Source organism: Aquarana catesbeiana, linkage group LG11, assembly GCF_042186555.1.
Source record: "Aquarana catesbeiana isolate 2022-GZ linkage group LG11, ASM4218655v1, whole genome shotgun sequence".
Lineage (NCBI taxonomy): Eukaryota > Metazoa > Chordata > Amphibia > Anura > Ranidae > Aquarana > Aquarana catesbeiana.
In genome coordinates this window covers 97,179,981-97,198,967 of record NC_133334.1, presented here as the reverse complement: position 1 = coordinate 97,198,967, position 18,987 = coordinate 97,179,981, and positions in this window count along the sequence as shown.

Here is an 18,987-nt window from a genome sequence, read left to right as displayed (position 1 = left end):
TAGCTAGTTGACACGTACCTCAATCCCCATGTCAAAGCACTATTTTCCTATGTACAAGACACAATTGACCTCATTAAGGTTATAGAAGGCATCTCTGTCCCAGAAAATGCCTGGTTAGTCACCATTGACTTTACAACACAATCCCGCATGAGAAGGGTCTGTCGGTAGTAGCTGAACATCTATGCGAACGCGGTCGGACTGCAGACCTATATGATGAGTTCATACTTGAACTACTGAGGTTTATACTCACCAGGAATGTGTTTGTCTTTGGTCTCTCCCACTACCTCCAGGTGCAGGGGGTGGCAATGGAGACACGTTGTGCCCCATCGTATGCTAACCTGTACCTGGGAGGGTGGGAGAGAGACCTTTTTTCCAGAGAGGATATAACCAAGTATCTAGATAATGTGGTGACGTTTCACCGCTACATTGATGACATTCTGATTATCTGGTCAGGTACCCATGGAGAACTGCTTGAATTCATGGACATCCTGAGTTATAATACCTATAACCTCAAGTTCACTATGTCATGTGATAGGAAGTCCATTAACTTTTTGGATATTCAAATCTTTGTAGAAACCGACGGATTCTTGGGTACATCCCTTTTTAGGAAACCGTTAGCTAGTAATGCTATCCTTCATGCATCCAGCTCACACCCCAAGCCTTTGATCAACAGCATCCCCTACAGCCAATACCTCAGATTGAGGCGTAACTGTAGTAGGGATGATGACTTTCAGAGGGAAGCTACATTTTTGTATTCTCGCCTGCGTGAAAGGGGATACTCCCATAACACTTTGAAGAGGGCCTACAATCGAGCAAGGGCCCCTGCTAGGAATACGTTGATTCATAAGAAAAGAACAAAACCTTCATCACAATCAGTAAGGATCATAACTTCTTACACCAAACAACACAAACAAGTGAGACAGATTATTAACAAATACTGGCCTTTACTATTGGCAGATCCCATAGCATGCAAATACGTTGATAAACAACCTCAAATCACATACAGACGTGCTAGGTCCTTGAAAGACCGTCTAACCAAAAGTCATTACCAAGCTTCCTCTCTACTAACCTCTACTCCGGGATCCTTTCCCTGTAAAAAATGTGACAAATGCCGTTTCATGTTAAACCATCAAGAAATGAATCTGCCTAATGGTCAAATCCATAAGATTAAATATAGAGTTACATGCCAAACCCCTGGAATTGTTTACATGATGCAATGTACGTGCAAATGTTTTTATGTGGGAAAGACAAAACATCCCTTCTTTAAAAGAATCAATGACCATATATCAATCATCAAGAAACGTAAAATGGAAACTCCAATCAGTCGCCATGTTGGTTTGTACCATGGCTTCAGATTGGACACTATTAAATTTATGGCTTTGAAACATATCCCCCTAGACGTTAGAGGAGGCAGTAACGATCAAAGGCTGTTACAATTGGAATCCCGCTGGATTCATTTATTGAAAGCGACTACCTATCCTGGATTAAATAAAATGCTGAGCTTTAAGCCTTTTCTATAATCCCTCCCACTACTCTTTGTTACTATTTTCTTCCTTTTTCCTCCTTTCCCCTTCCCTCTCCACCCCTTCTCCCCTTTTTCCACCTCCTTCCCCCCCTCCTCTCCTTTCCTCCCCCTCGTTCTTTTTCCCCCCTTTTTTCCCCCTCCCTCCCTTAATTTTTTGGCCTTTTTTACAATTTTTACAACCTTTACGATGCTAACTAATGAGTGCTATATATACTTCTTACCATTACTACTAAATAATATATTTTTATTTTTTTTTGGTACTGTATATGCTTCATTATTTGCGTTTATCTACTTTATATTCCCTACTTCATTATGATTTATTTGATTTAGCTTTATAGTTTATTAATTAAGGTTACTTATTGTTTTTTTCACATTTGACGTTTATGTATTTCTTATTTGTTTTTTTCACTTTTAATTTGTTTGTGCTGTTTTGATTTGTCCATTAGTATTTATTATTACACTTTATTGTGAATGCACCTGTCTCACCTATACCCATAGCCCTAGGAACCGGTGCCGACGAGCGGAGCTATGTGATGGCGCATTGCGCATGTGCGGTGCAGCTTTACGTCCGCTTCCCGCCCTTCGGGACCGGATGGGGGGGATAAAACGCCGCTGCTCCGGCATTCATATGCTGCTGGAGCCCCTTGGGACTTGATGTGTTGCTACATACTCTCAGGTAATTCTCTGAGGATCTTTGTTTCGATTCTATTTATGTATCTTGATCTGGTGCCGGGCTGTCCATCTCTGTGACTGCCCAGGTTTCCTCTGATCATCCCTTTTGGGTGTTTTAATATTGCTTGAATGATTGGTCTCCTTTTTGGATCACCATCTGTTGTTTGTCATTTTCTTTTCAGTGTTGCATTAGCCTGATAAGTACCTCCAGTGCTGCTATGTAACCTTTTTCAAGTCCCTTGGCTTTCAAGTTTCTTTTGGGTCCATATTGTAAGCTTACCCTTTCTTTATTTAAGTGATACATTATCATTACCATATATTCTCCCCTTTTATTCCCTTTACTTATTTGACCCATTGTATACTGTTTTTAGCTGGTCCTTTTGTTCCCTCTGTGACCCCCAGTCGTTTGTGGTCCCGACTTGCATTGTCAGCCTCTGAGGAGACTGCGATAGGACCTTCGCCCCCATTTTTTCGGGTGAACTGGGCTAGAAGAACTGCCCTGGGAGTGGTGACACAGGTGCATATTTAATTACTTTGTATACTTTATTTCTTGTCATTTTTTTCCTTAGTTTTTTCAAAAATATGTAATATGTGCATCAGATCTTCCATTAGTATTTAGTCACTCACTATTTTTTGTATATGTTGTTTATTTAGTTGTTGTCCATTCTAGAAGGCCTGTACCTCCAAAAGACAGCTCCCCTGAAGAAGCCCAATCTATGGGCGAAACATGTTGGGATAATCTATAATGCTGTCCTGTTTAACATCACAATAATAGTACTGTACATGCCTGTGTCCCTTGCTTTTATATATATTTTTTGTTTTGCTTCTCAAAATAAGAAATAAATTCCTTTTTTATTGAAAAGTATTTGACAATATTCTTGCACCTCAAAAAATCCCCACTCTATCTTTCTATTGTTTCCATGTCAATCTGGGGATTGGTGCCATTATCTAGCTGTATTTTCCATGACCAATTATCTGTTCAAAATACTCACAATGCCTCTCAGCAAATAGCTTGGAGTGTCTACTTTCCAAAAAGGGGTCATTGGGGGGTTGTGCTATCTTGGCATTTCAAGGACACTGAAACTGTGATAGGTAGTGAGGAAGTGAAATGAGCAATTTATGCCCTTAGAAAGCCGAAGGCAGTGATTGGTTTTCGGGGTCCTGCATGCGGCTAGATTGCCAAAAAGTCTCACACATGAGGTATCTCCATACTCAGGAGAAGCAGCAGAATGTATTTTGGGGTGTAATTCCACATATACCCATGCCATGTGTGAGCAATATATTACTTAGTGAGAACTTTGTGTAAAAAAAAATGTTTGTAATTTTCCAGAAACTTGTGGCAAGACATAAAATATTCCATTGACTCAGCATGCCTCTCACCAAATAGCTTGGGGTGTCTACTTCCTGTAAATGGTTAATTTGGAAGGGTTTGTGCTATCTTGGCATTTCATGGCCTCTGAAACTGTGATAGGTAGTGAGGACGTGAAATGAGCAATGTATGCCCTTAGAAAGCCTGAAGGTGGTGATTGGTTTTTGGGGTTCTGTACAGGGATGTGCGGTAAGGTCAGTGGCTGGTGAGGCACTGGCTAGTTACATAGTTACATAGCAACCTATGTGAGTGATTATATCTCAGTATTACATTGTATATCCCTGTATGTTGCGATCGTTCAGGTGCTTATCTAATAGTTTTTTGAAACCATCGATGCTCCCCTCTGAGAGCACCGCCTGTGGAAGGGAATTCCTCATCTTTGCCACTCTTACAGTAAAGAACCCTCTATGTAGTTTAAGGTTAAACCTCTTTTCTTCTAATTTTAATGAGTGGCCACGTGTCTTGTTAAACTCCCTTCTGCAAAAAAGTTTTATCACTATTGTGGGGTCACCAGTATGGTATTTATAAATTGAAATCATATCCCCTCTCAAGTTTCTCTTCTCCAGAAACAATACGTTCAGTGCTTGCAACCTTTCCTCATAACTAGGGATGAGCTTCGAGTTCTAGTCGAACCCATGTTCGACCGTTCGTCGAATTGCTAACGACATGGGCCGTTCGCACCAAATTCGAGTGGCGCATTAAGGCCCATAATTTACTGCGACATCGCAGTGCATTGCTGGCTGATGATTGGCCAAGCATGCACTATGATCCGCATGCTTGGCCAATCACTGCGCCGTGTGTACAGAGAGCCTTAATTGGCCAAAGCCAGGGTGGCTTTGTCCAATTATGGCTCAGGGGGTTTAGTACACACCCCACACTATACAAGGCCGCCTGCGTGGCGGCCTTGTGTAGTCTTGTGTAGTGTGTTGCGGCGGCGGAGAGAGATAGATAGACAGAGAGACAGTGTCATTTGATTTAAGTTAGATAGAGTAGGCAGGTCAAGTCAGTTAGAGTGTATTGTGTATATATATATATATATATGCATCCCAGGTGTTGTATGTGTATATATATATATATATATATATATATATATATATATATATATATATATATATATATATATATATATATTGTATTCAGTTTAGCTAGATCCGTTCCTGTTATTCTCTTCCTAATATACTGACAGGCAGGCAGGTGTTTTTACAGTATTTACAGTTAGTGTACTGTGTACCCTGCACAGTTGCACCTACAGTAAAGCTACCTGAAGACAAGGGCTTGTGTTCTTCCAATCCTATTAATAGCACAGGCAGGCTCTTGAAGTATTTACAGTTAATGTACTGTGTACCCTGCACAGTTGCACCTATAGCTACCTGAAGACAAGTGTTTGTGTGCTTCTTCTGATCCTATTAATAACACAGGCAGGCTCTTGAAGTATTTACAGTTAGTGTACTGTGTACCTTGCACAGTTGCACCTACAGTATAGCTACCTGAAGACAAGTGCTTGTGTTCTTCTGATCCTATTAATAGCACAGGCAGGCTCTTGAAGTATTTACAGTTAGTGTACTGTGTACCCTGCACAGTTGCACCTATAGCTACCTGAAGACAAGTGCTTGTGTTCTTCTTTTGATCCTATTAATAGCACAGGCAGGCTCTTGAAGTATTTACAGTTAGTGTACTGTGTACCCTGCACAGTTGCACCTATAGCTACCTGAAGACAAGTGCTTGTGTGCTTCTTTTGATCCTATTAATAGCACAGGCAGGCTCTTGAAGTATTTACAGTTAGTGTACTGTGTACCCTGCACAGTTGCACCTACAGTATAGCTACCTGAAGACAAGTGCTTGTGTTCTTCTTCTGATCCTATTAATAGCACAGGCAGGCTCTTGAAGTATTTACTGTTGGTGTACTGTGTACCCTGCACAATTGCACCTATAGCTACCTGAAGACAAGTGCTTGTGTGCTTCTTCTGATTCTATTAATAGCACAGGCAGGCTCTTGAAGTATTTACAGTTAGTGCACTGTGTACCCTGCACAGTTGCACCTATAGCTACCTGAAGACAAGTGCTTGTGTTCTTCTTTTGATCCTATTATTACCACAGGCAGGCAGCTTGAAGTATTTCCAGTTAGTGTACTGTGTACCCTGCACAGTTGCACCTATAGCTACCTGAAGACAAGTGCTGGTGTGCTTCTTCTGATCCTATTAATACCCTAGGCAGTCATTCTGCTAGCTGCTGTATAATCAGTATATATATACATCCCAGTTTTGTGCAGCTACATCTCACTGCAGTGCAGGCCATTAGTATGTCTGGAAGGCCAACAAGGAGAGGCAGACAGTCACAAGCCAATAAAAGAGGGCAAGCAGGCTCTGTGTCTAGAGGCAACAGTGCTGCTCGTGGACATGGTGCATCCTCATCAGCACGTGGCCGTGGAACATGCTTGTCCTTTTTTTCGGCAGCTGGCCGCGTTGAGCCGCAACATGCGGAAGACTTGGTAGAGTGGATGACCAAGCCGTCCTCATCCTCTCTCACCCAGGCTCAGGGTATGTTGTCTGGCAAAGCAGCTGCCAACGCAGCCTCTTCCCTCGGCTTAATGGCATCAGTCACTCCTTCCCTAGCCCCACCATGTCCTCCTGAGGAGTCCCCCCGAACTGTTTGACCACAGTGTTGGGTACATGCTCCAGGAGGATGCCCAGCGTTTTGAAGGCTCCGATATTGGTACTCAGCTAGAGGAAGGCAGTAACGTGAGCCTAGACAGAGGGGGTGCCCAAGAAGGACAGCAATCTGGCAGTCATGTTCCCCCAGCTGCAGCATACTGCCAGCTTTGCTCCAGTGATGAGGAGGGAGAGGATGACTCACACCAAAGAACAAAGAGGACCTCTCCTTGCTTCTCATCAGCTGGGATCTCCAACCCCACTATACCTTCATTCCTCTCTGAGACCTGCACTGAGAGGAATGAAGGTGTAGAATTAGGTGTGTCACAGCCAAGTACTTGCGGGCAATCTGCTATTGGTACACCGATGTCAGATTGTACCAGGCAAATTTCTCTGCCCCAGCTGCTGCACCACCAAAAGAAGTTCATTCCCAGCCATCCACATGCCCAGCAGTTGAATGCTAGCATGGCAAAATTGCTAGCACTTCAACTGCTACCTTTTCAGTTGGTAGACTCTGCCCCCTTCCGTGAATTTGTGGATTGTGCGGTTCCTCAGTGGCAGGTTCCCAAACGGAAGGCGATTCCGGCTCTCTACCGGCATGTGGAAGGCAATGTCTTGGCCTCGCTGGACAGAGCGGTCAGTGGTAAGGTGCATATTACCACTGACTCATGGTCCAGCAGGCATGGACAGGGACATTACCTATCTTTCACGGCACATTGGGTGACTCTTCTGGCAGCTAGGAAGGATGCAGGACAAGGTGCAGTAGTGTGGGAGGTTGTTCCGCCACCACGCCTCCAAATTGCTACTACTGGTGATTCTGCCACACCTCTCTCCTCCACCCCCTCCTCTTCTTCTTCCTTCATGGCCTCTTCCTGTGCTTTGTCCTCGGAACCAGCGGTGCTCCGTAGGTGTTCAAGGGGCTATGCTAGTACGCAGGCCAAAAGATGCCATGCGGTGCTTGAGCTGGTGTGCTTGGGGGACAGGAGCCACACTGGGGCAGAGATTCTGTCAGCTCTGCAGGGGCAGGCTCAGAGGTGGTTGATGCCATGCTAGCTTTAACCAGGAATGGTGGTTTGCGACAATGACACCAACCTCCTCTCCACCCTCCGACAGGGACAACTGACCCATGTGCCTGTTTGGCTCATGTCCTTAACTTGGTGGTGCAGCGGTTCTTGGGCAGGTACCCAGGCTTACAGGATGTCCTCCTGAGGTAGGCCAGAAAAGTCTGTGTGCATTTCCGCCGGTCATAAAATGCCAGTGCTCGGCTGGCTGACCTCCAAAAGGAATTTGACCTGTCCAAGAATGGCCTAATCTGTGACATGCCCACCAGGTGGAACTCAATGTTGGCCATGCTGCAGCGGCTGCACACGCAGCAGAGGGCCATCAATGAGTACCTGTGCAACTATGGCACCAGGACAGGGTCAGGGGAGCTTGTTTTTTTTCCCCACGCCAGTGGGCCATGATCAGGGATGCATGCACTGTCCTGTCACCATTTGAGGAGGCCACGAGGATGGTGAGCAGTGACAGTGCATGCATCAGTGACCCTGTCCCCCTTGTCCACCTGTTGGAACACATGCTGCGTGAATAATGGACAGGACACTTGAGGCAGAACATTTGAGGAGGCCACGAGGATGGTGAGCAGTGACAGTGCATGCATCAGTGACCCTGTCCCCCTTGTCCACCTGTTGGAACACATGCTGCGTGAATAATGGACAGGACACTTGAGGCAGAACAGAGGCAGCCAGAGGAGGACTTCCTTACCTTTCAAGGCCCCCTTTATCCAGTGTTCCTGCATGCCCACCGATCACACAGGAAGAGGACGAGGAAGAGGAGGGGCGGAGGATTGTGTCAGCATGGAGGTGGAGCCTGGCACTCAGCATCAGCAGCAGTCTTCAAGAGATCATTTACAGTCCCAAGAAACCCATGGACTTGAGGAGGCCACGAGGATGGTGAGCAGTGACAGTGCATGCATCAGTGACCCTGTCCCCCTTGTCCACCTGTTGGAACACATGCTGCGTGAATAATGGACAGGACACTTGAGGCAGAACAGAGGCAGCCAGAGGAGGACTTCCTTACCTTTCAAGGCCCCCTTTATCCAGTGTTCCTGCATGCCCGCCGATCATACAGGAAGAGGACGAGGAAGAGGAGGGGCGGAGGATTGTGTCAGCATGGAGGTGGAGCCTGGCACTCAGCATCAGCAGCAGTCTTCAAGAGATCATTTACAGTCCCAAGAAACCCATGGACTTGTACGTGGCTGGGAGGAGGTGGCTGCGGATCATGTCGTCCTTAGTGACCCAGAGGACTCTGGACCGAATGCCTCAGCAAACCTACGCTGCATGGCCTCCCTGATCCTGCAAAGCCTGCGGAAGGATCCTCAAATTCGTGGTATCAAGGAGAGGGATCGTTACTGGCTGGCAACCCTCCTTGATCCACGTGACAAGCGTAAGGTTGCGGACCTTATCTTGCCGTCACAGAGGGAGCAGAGGATGAAACATCTTCGGGAGGCCTTGCAGAAAGATCTGTGCAACACGTTCCCAGAGACTGGGAGGTTACAAACTCCTGTTCTTAGACAACATGTTGCTGAGGCTTCGGTCAGTCAAAGAAGGAGTGGTGGAGAAGGTGGCCGCCTAAATGATGCGTTCAGACAATTTTTTAGTCCGCAGCCCCAAGGTATGATCGGTTCCAGCAACCATCGCCAGCGTCTGTTTTACATGGTGCAGGAATAGCTAGGGGCAAAATCTGACTTGGACACCTTTCCCACCGAAAATCCTCTGGGTTACTGGGTCTTGAGGATGAATCACTGGCCAGAGCTTGCACGGTATGCAATTGAGCTACTGGCCTGTCCTGCATCCAGCGTTCTTTCGGAACGCACATTCAGTGCTGCTGGAGGCTTTGTAACCAATCACAGGGTGCGCCTGTCCACCGACTCAGTCGATTGACTGACCTTCATAAAAATGAATCAGTCTTGGATCACCATCAGCTACCAAGCACCTGATGCTGATGTAACCAAATAATTTTTTTTGAAATGTCAGATCCCTTCAAGACTGCCTATGCTGATGCTGAGTGACTATCCTTTTATGCTGAGTGACTATCCTCTTCCTCCTCAATTATTATGCTAATAGCTTGTAAGAATATTTTTTGTTCTGGGCGCCGCCACCAGTGGCTAAGGCCCAATTTTTCAGCCCCTGCTTAACAGGGGCATGTAATTACAATTTTTTATGCAATATTTTGCAAGGAGGGTTCGTTGCTGTGCTCAACTAGAGTATTTGTGAAGGGTTGCAGTGTTGTGGCACCAGCACCAGTGCCTAAGGCCCAATTTTTCAGCCCCTGTTTAATAGGGGTGTGTAATTACAATTTTTGATGCATTACTTTGCTGCAGGGCTCATTCCTGCGCTTCAACTAGAGTATCTGTGAGGGGTTGCAGTGTTGTGGCACCAGTGCCTAAGGCCCAATTTTTCTGCCCCTGTTCAACAGGGACATGTAATTACAATTCTTGATCTAATATTTCACAGCAGGGCCCGTTTCTGCGCCCACCAAGAGTAACTGTGAGGACTTACAGTGTTGTGGCAACACCACCACCACCACCAAATGCCCAATTTTTCTGCCCCTGTTCAACAGGTGCATGTAATTACAATTCTTGATCTAATATTTCACAGCAGGGCCCGTTCCAGCGCCCACCAAGAGTAACTGTGAGGATTTACAGTGTTGTGGCAACACCACTACCACCACCAAAGGCCCAATTTTTCTGACCCTGTTCAACAGTTGCATGTAATTACAATTCTTGATCTAATATTTCACAGCAGGGCCCGTTTCTGTGCCCACCAAGAGTAACTGTGCGGACTTACAGTGTTTTGGCACCAGCACCACCACCACCAAAGGCCCAATTTTTCTGACCCTGTTCAACAGGGGCATGTAATTACAATTCTTGATCTAATATTTCACAGCAGAGCCCGTTCCTGCACCCACCAAGAGTAACTGTGCGGGCTTACAGTGTTGTGGCAACACCAACACCTAAGGCCCCAATTTCTGCAGAGTATATATATGGCAGGCCCCTACTTTCAAACATCCAACTTACAAACGACTCCTACTTGCAAAGGAGAGACAACAGATAATGAGCTTTTCCAAAAAGCTTAAAATAGATTTTTTGGCTGGAGCTACACTTTAAAAATGTACCAGTTCAAAATTACAAACAGATTCTACTTAACAACAAACCTACAGTCCCTGTCTTGTTTGCACCGCCTGTATACTGCTGTTCAGAGTATATAGGACCTGGGGGCCCCACGCCTTTCTTTTTTTTTTATTTGGGTGTGGGGTTCCCCTTAATATCCATACAAGACCTAAAGGCCCTGGTAATGGACTGGGGCAGGGGGGGTACCCATGCCGTTTGTCTCACTGATTTTCATCCATATTGCCGGGACCCGACATTACATTAAAGCCGCAAGCAGTTTTAAATGACTTTTATTGATTTAAAAATGTCATTTTGTGCAGCGACTGTTCTAAGCAAGGGAAACACATGCCACTTTACAGGCATACTATAGACACCCCCCAGGTACGATATTTAAAGGAATATTTTACTTTGTTTTTCACTTTAAGCATCATTAAAATCACTGCTCCCGAAAAAACTGCTGTTTTTAAAACTTTTTTTTGCATTGATACATGTCCCCTGGGGCAGGACTCGGGTCTCCAAGCCCTTTTTAGGACACTACCATGCATTAGCCTTTAAAATTAGCAATTTTGATTTCGAACGTTCGAGTCCCATAGACTTCAATGGGGTTCTAAAGTTTGCGCGAATTTTCGGTCTGTTCGTAGGTTCTGGTGTGAACCGAACCGGGGGGGTGTTCGGCTCATCCCTACTCATAACTAATATCCTCCAGAACCTTTATTAGCTTAGTTGCCCTTCTTTGCACTTGCTCCATTTCCAGTACATACTTCCTAAGGACTGGTGTCCAGAACTGGACAGCATACTCCAGGTGCGGTCGGACCAGAGTCTTGTAGAGCAGGAGAATTATAGTTTTTTCTCTGGAGTTGATCCCCTTTTTAATGCATGCCAATATTCTGTTTGCTTTGTTAGCAGCAGAAAAAATGGAGGATGGAGGCGGGACTTTGTGTGAGGCATGTTGGTGAATATGTCCACATTACAGAAAATATTAAGATAGGATGTCTAAAGTGGATCCTATATCGAGTGATGATACCCACAAAATATGTTGCAAAAAAATGGTATACAGTTTAATATCAAAAGATCATAAAACCAAATACATAATAAAAAGAACACATTTAGGCTGCGATAAAACCTGTTAACATAAGTAGGTTTACAGACATGGTTCGAGTAATGACATGGTAAAGTGGTGTAATACATGGTACATAGTACAGTAGATAGATGTATGCATCAATAGATGTTAACTCTACGCGTTTCTTGGCTTGAAACCAATCGTCAGGAGTCTGATGCAGTGTAGCTGCATTGAAAAAAATAGCTATATGTCAGTAAAAGTATGGGGAAAATGGACGCATAAAGATGCAAACTTATTTGAAATACTCACAAATGATGCATGGGTGAATGATAACCTATACATTATGATGCAATGTTGGTCCGGGTCCACTGAATCTCCCCCGGGGTTGAGGCAGAGAGCACGCCCAAAAGGCCGTCGGCCCCGACTGACAGGGTGGCCGGAGCACCTACACGGGCCACCAAGCGGGGACGGATGACGAGGCCCAGGGAATAGGAAAAACACTAGGAATGAAAAGAGGAGATGTGAATGTGAGTGAACTGGGTGAGAGGTGGGGAGTGAATATAGAAAGAGAGACAAGGAATGGGGCCCAAGGTGTGCATGAAAATGAATATGTGAAATAACCCATCACAGAAGGAAGAGGTGTGTGAGCCGAGATGTGAGTGTGCAAAAAGTGCATGCCATTGCTGAGCTTATCTTCTACTAGGACACCCAGGTCCTTTTCCATCCTAGATTCCCCCAGAGTTTCTCCCCACAGTGTATAGATTGCATTCGTATTTTTGCCACCCAAATGCATTATTTTGCATTTTTCTACATTAAACCTCATTTGCCATGTAGTTGCCCACCCCATTAATTTGTTCAGATTTTTTGTAAGGTTTCCACATCCTGCGGAGACGTTATTGCCCTGCTTAGCTTAGTATTGTCCGCAAATACAGAGATTGAACTATTTACCCCATCCTCCAGGTTGTTTATGAACAATATAAATAGGATTGGTCCCAGCACAGAACCCTGGGAGACCCCACTACCCACTCTGACCATTCCGAGTGCTCCCTATTTATCACCACCCTCTGAACTCACCCTTGTAGCCAGTTTTCAATCCATGTACTCACCCTATGGTCCATGCCAATGGACCTTATTTTGTACAGTAAATTTTTATGGGGAACTGTGTCAAATGCTTTTGAAAAATCCAGATACACCACGTCTGTGGGCCTTCCTTTATCTAGATGGCAACTCATCCCCTCATAGAAGGTTAATAGATTGGTTTGGCAAGAACGATTCTTCATGAATCCATGCTGATTGCTGCTAATGATACAGTTCTTGTTACTAAAATCTTGTATATAGTCCCTTATCATCCCCTCCAAGAGCTTGCATACTATTGATGTTAGGCTAACTGGTCTGTATTTCCCAGGGATGTATTTTGGACCCTTTTTAAATATTGGCACTACATTGGCTTTTCTCCAATCAGCTGGTCAGTAGACTGTCAGTAAAAATTAGGAACAATGGTCTGGCAATTAGTTGTCTGAGTTCCCTAAGTACCCTCGGATGCAAGCCATCTGGTCCCGGTGATTTATTAATGTTAAGTTTCCCAAGTCTAATTTTAATTCTGTCCTCTGTTAACCTTGGAGGTGCTTCCTGTGATGTGTAATGAGGATAAACACTTCAATTTTGGTTACTGAAGCCCCCCGATTCCCTCGTGAAGACTGAGGAGAAGAATAAATTCAATACCTTTGCCATCTCCCCATCCTTTCTATCCACATGTGCTTCCTCATTCTCTATGGGGCCAATATGGTCTGTCCTCCCTTTTTTACTGTTTACATACTTAAAGAATTTCTTGGGATTTTTTTCGCTCTCCTCTGCTATGTGCCTTTCGTGTTCTATCTGTATCAGAGCCAGATACACACAGGTTACATACGCCATGAACGTTAGAGCGAGAGCAATAGACATCCTCTGTAACTCTAAACTGGTAATCTGTAAAAAAATTTAAAGCGTCGCCTATGGAGATTTTTAAGTACTGACGTTTGGCGCCATTCCACGAGTGTGCGCACTTTTAAAGCGTGACATGTTAGGTATCTATTTACTTGGTGTAACATCATCTTACACATTATACAAAAAAATCGGGCTAACTTTAGTGTTTTTTTCTTTTTATAATCATGAAACAGTTTATTTCCAAGAAAAATGCATTTGAGAAATTGGTGCGCAAATACCGTGTAACATAAAAAGTTGCAACAACCACCATTTTTACATGTAGGAGAGAAGTGTCAGAATTGGCCTGGGTGGCAAGGGGTTAATTACAATAAGTAAGTAATATACAAATAATTATTATATATTGTTTTTAAGGTAATTTACTATACTTTCAAAAACTGTACTTAAGCAGGTGGTTTAACGGAAAAATTACTGAAGTTTGAAGTTATAACATCAAATCAGTAATTTCACAGTAAAAAGTTAAATAATAAATTATTATGTTAAAACATTAAGCATAATAATATATGATTTTGCTTGATTAAAACAGTACCTTTTCAGCAGGCAGCTGATTCTCATTCTCCCTCTTAACTGTGTTAGAAAAACATGGGATTATGGGTAAATCTTATACCCATAAACCCATGCTTTTTCCTTCTAGTTAAGAGGGCTGGGCTAGAAGAGAGCATTTATCTTTTAGACACATGCCCCCTTCTATGACACTACTGTGAGAGGACAGCCTCCGCTGCAGCATGTTTATTGGACAGCTTGTTCCAATGGTGCTTTACCATTGGTCCAAGGCTCCAAGCTGTCCATTAAGCTCAGTACCTCAGACAAGAAGTGAGAGGCACTGTGAGCTCATCCTCTCAGTTTTCTGCAAACAGAGTGTGCCAGCTTGTATTTAAACTGGCCGCTCTGTATGTAGCTTCTGATAGACTGCACACGAAGCCCCGTATCTCCTGATCTATAGGTGGCAGGAGCCCCAAATTTTGACCAGTGGTGGGGTAGGAATTCAGCTACCTACCCCTGCCGCCAGGTTGCCTGAAGGGCCTGGTATGGAATTTAGGGGGACCCCCACGTCATTTTTTTTTTTTAATTTTGGTTCGGGGTTCCCCTGTGGGGAATTCCCATGCCGTTTTTATTAATGAACTTTTATGTGTATTGTCGGACCGGCAATTCATTAATAGCCGCGAGTAGTTTTAAATGACTTTTTTTCCTTTGAAATGTCATTTTGCTGTCAGACTGTTCTAAACACGGGAAACATGCGCCCCTTTACAGGTATACTATAGACACTCCCCAGGTATGAAATTTAAAGGGATATTACACTTTTATTGTTTCACTTTAAGCATTATTAAAATCACTGCTCCCGAAAAAATGGCAGTTTTTAAAACTTTTTTTTGCATTGATCCATGTGCCCTGGGGCAGGACCCAGGTCCCCAAACACTTTTTATGACAATACCATGCATATAAGCCTTTAAAATTAGCACTTTTGATTTCTCCCATAGACTTTTAAAGGGTGTTCCGCGGCATTCAAATTTGCCGCGAACACCCCAAATTGTTCGTTGTTCGGCGAACAAAAAAATAAATATTAAATGGGCTCAACATGCCTCCTAGCTAATTCCTTGGGGTGTCTACTGCCCTGCCATGTTAGCTCTTTAAAAAATGAGAGGATGTGGGGTCTAGCCGCGCTGTGTGTGTCTATAGAGCATAGGAGTAAGCATGCACTTGTGCCCCCAAAGCAAGCAGCTTGCTATGGGGACTCATGGAGAAGAGGCGGAGCCAAAATCACTGACTGGAGACTCCAGAAGAGGAGGATCAGGGCTGCGAAGTTTAAGCGTTTGTTACTCTAAAAAAAAAAAAAAAGGGGGAGCCTGTTCCTTTAAAGTATGTTATACAGCAAAGTGCTTGTGCTGTGTAATTTGGCCCCCTGTATCACCTGAAATATCTGGTTGATCCTGCCTGGTTTTGCCCTCCCCCAGTAAACTGACCACAGGTTATCATGGCTGCTGAGCCCTGACACCATGGTCAGTTTACATGCCTCCGTCATCCACTCTCTCCTCTGTCCTCCTTATCCCCCTCTCTCCCTGCCTGTCAACTAGTGACAATGCCCGCCCCCTCCCCAACTGCTGCTGAAATTACTTTTAAATTTTCATATAATCCTCTGTGGTTATTAATGTTAGGTGCCCCAGTGTCTGTGCATTATAAAAAATGCTGTTCTATACCTGATTTCCGCACCATCATCCGGACCATCAATAACACTACCCCCGTAGCAGTGGCAGCCATCTGATCCCTCCACCCCCCCAGCAAGCTCATCATCGCTACATCAGTAACATCATCAGATCATCCTTCCTTCAGCAACTTTGTCTTGCTCACCATGTGCAACTTCAAATACTCAGCGGACGACCTCCACAGGCTAAGAAACACTGCCTCAACTTTACCAACCGCCATTCAAAAAAGACTAAAAAAGAACAATTACTAAGGACCAACCTACAATCAACCATCAAATAGAGGGAGACACCAATCCAACCACAACAACTAGCATGCCCTGATAAACACCAGATCTGCAGTTAAGCACATACTGGAAATCTACGACTTCATCATCGAAAACAACATAGATTGCCTCTTCATCACGGAAAGCTGGCTAACACCCGACTGTAACACCATCCTAATTGAATTGGTGCCTGAGAACTACATTATCTTAACTGAGCATAGAATGGGAAAAAAAGGAGGAGGCCTAGCAGTGATCTTCAAATCGCACCTTGTGTTCACCAAACCAACTTTGCAGAACTCAGTGCCTTTCATTAAGACACTCTTCCTTCATCTTCAAATAACACCCAAAGACACCATTCACATACTACTATGCTACAGACCACCAGGACCGAAGACCAATCTCCTTACACCACTCACTGAATTCATTTCAACACATACCCTGAAAACCAAAAACTTCCCGGTACTTGGGGACTTTAACCTCTGGGCAAACTCTACCCAAGACCATATCGCTACCGCCTGCATTAACCAGCTGGAAGAATTAGGTCTTCAGCAGCTGATAAATGCTCCCAAGCACGGTTCAGGACACACTCTGGACCTCATCTTCAAACAAAATATGGACATCAACATATTCAACAACATACCACTACCATGGACGGACCACCACGCTATCAAATTTAAAGTCACCACTAACACCGCCCTCCAAAAACGGAAACACGCAACAACAACACACTGGAACTATACTCTGAAATCTTCAAAACCACATTATCAAACAAAATACCATTGCTAAATTTAAACCTCTCAACAGAACAAACACTCAGCTCCCTCCTAAACAAGGCATTACTACAAACAGCAGACTCAGTGGCGCCAAAACGTAGAACACTCATCCTCAAAAAAAACTTGAGATGGCTTAATGGCACTCTCACCCTACTCAAGCAAGAACGCAGAAGAGCTGAAAGAGCATGGAGAAGAAATCCTACCAAGGAAAACCATACAAACTACAAAGCACTCACTGTGAAATACCACAAAGCAATCTTCAAAGCCAAAAAAGAACATTACTGCCTTAAACGAGCCGCGGGTACTTTTTCAAAATAATCGCCCAGTCGATGAACCCAACCTGCTTAGAGCCCCCGGCAAACGAAACTCAAGAATTCTGCAATGAGTTATCAAATTTTTTCATCGACAAAATCGACAGCATTCGGAAAACAATTCAACAGAAAAAAACAACCAACCTCACTCAAGCAAAACAAAAAGAGGATATCGACACGAACATCACACATCCACCAAATTTCTCTCTGACCCCAATCACCACTGACACCACCAAAAACATCATCAGAAGCCTTTGAGACAGCACATCACCAAACGACATCATTCCCACAAAACTCCTGAAAGAATGTTCCGACATCTTGGCTCCTACTATAACACACCTCATAAATCAATCATTCAAAGAAGGGTTTGTTCCAACCACCCACAAGCAAGGCATCGTCAAACCCCTGCTAAAGAAACCCAACCTCGACCCTAAGGACCCTAACTACCGCAGACCGATAACAAGCCTCAACACCATCTCCAAGATTATGGAGAAAGCAGTAGTACAACAGCTATAACGCCACCTGGACACACACAAACTCATGGACCCTCTGCAATCAGGCTTCCGCCCAGGCCATGGCACAGAAATGGCACTTCCCAAAATATGGGACGACGTCCTCGAAGCAGCAGATGACGGAGAATCATGTCTCCTGGTACTGTTAGACCTCAGTGCAGCATTTGATACAGTGGACCACAATACTCTACTCGTCCGCCTCACAGAAGTAGCAGGAGCCACAGATTCTGCTCTACAATGGTTCGCATCCTTCTGAGAGAATCGTTCTCAGACAGTGAAACTAGGAGCATTCACTTCTGAAACCCAGGCAATCTCCTGTGGAGTCCCTCAAGGATCACCCTTGTCACGAGTGCGCTTCAACATCTACATCCTCCCACTCCTCAAAATCATCAGAAAATCTGACTTCTGCTTCCACTCATACGCTGACGACACTCAACTCTACCTTCGCATCACCGGACAAAAAGACCATCATTAGCAACTAGAGAAATGCCTCACTTTGATAGATGACTGGATGACCACTAGCTCCCTCAAACTCAAGGTTCAAAAACAGAACTTCTTCTCCTACACGCTAACCAAAACTCCAAAACTAAGACCCCGTGGACACCTCCCACCATCTTTGGACAGACCATCTCTCCAAGTACCAAAGCGAAGAGTCTCTGAGTCATCTTTGACTCAGAAATGTCAATGGAGGCACAAATAGGATCAGTAGTTAGCGGATCTCACCATCTCCTCCGCCTGCTACGTAGACTCATCCCCTTCATCCCAGAAGAGGACAAAGCAGCAGTAGTTGGAACAATCATCAATTCCCAACTCGACTACGCAAACTCCCTCTACATAGGATTACCCCAATATCAGCTTGCGCGCTTACAACTCATCCAAACCACGGCGGCAAGACTGCTAACAGGAAAAAAAACCCTGGGAATCCATCTCCCCATCCCTGAGAAGCCTACATTGGCTAACCGTAAAGAATCAGATCACATTCAAGACCCAATACCTTTGAGAGAAAATAAAACGCTACACTCCCAATCGCAGTCTGCGATCATCTAACCAAAACCTCCTCCTCATTCCCAAATACCGCTACAAATCACAGGGAGAACGAAGATTCGCAGTCCAAGGACCACGGCTATGGAACGCTCTTCCGACTTACATCCGCATGGAAAAAACCATCAGGCCTTCAGGAAAAAACTCAAGACCTACCTCTTCTAAGGAGCTGAAAACACAGAACGGATCTAGCGCCTTGAGGCGATTCAGTTCGCATTTGCAGCGCTTTACAAATCATTCATTCATTCATTAATTCACCGGACGCTTCTCTCTCTTCCTCTCCTCCTGGCTGACATCAATGGGAAATTCTCGGCCCCTCCCACTGTAACTGTCAGATCTAGAGAGGCAGCCGGTCACGCTCTGATTGGCGCTCTGAAATCGGGTATAGAACGAATGGCGGCTCAGCACCCGAGAGCCGATCTGAAAATCGGCTGGGGTGCCCACATCGTGGGAACCCTGGACAA